Source organism: Mesitornis unicolor, unplaced genomic scaffold (genome assembly GCF_000695765.1).
Source record: "Mesitornis unicolor isolate BGI_N332 unplaced genomic scaffold, ASM69576v1 scaffold31323, whole genome shotgun sequence".
Taxonomy (NCBI): Eukaryota; Metazoa; Chordata; class Aves; order Mesitornithiformes; family Mesitornithidae; genus Mesitornis; species Mesitornis unicolor.
In genome coordinates, this window is record NW_010175867.1 from 334 (window position 1) to 633 (window position 300).

At 49.7% G+C, this 300-nt stretch overlaps 1 protein-coding gene across 1 annotated transcript in view; it reads right to left on the reverse strand.

The window, feature by feature from the left end:
* Positions 1-300, reverse strand: part of LOC104538385 (nuclear receptor-binding protein 2) — a gene marked incomplete at both ends in the record, with an annotated part of 5,715 nt that overhangs the window by 191 nt on the left and 5,224 nt on the right. The window lies entirely within an intron of this gene.

Consider the following 300-nt stretch of genomic DNA (forward strand, 5'->3'; position numbering starts at 1 on the left):
TGCTTCCCCAACCCCAGCACGCATTTTCTCAGTTCCCTGCACAGATCTTTCCCGTTTATTCCTCTCAAATTCGCCCCAAAATGGTCAAGATAGGGATCAAATCACAGAATCATTAAGGCCGGAAAAGCCCTCCAAGATCACCCAGTCCAACCACCAACCCAACCCCAAACCACGTCCCCAAGCGCCACATCCACGTGGTTTTGAACCCCTGCAGGTTCACGAGTTTCCACACGGCACAAAGATTCCTTCTCTCCTTTTTCCCCAATCGTTGCAATGTTTTCCATGCTTTTTGAGAGTTCC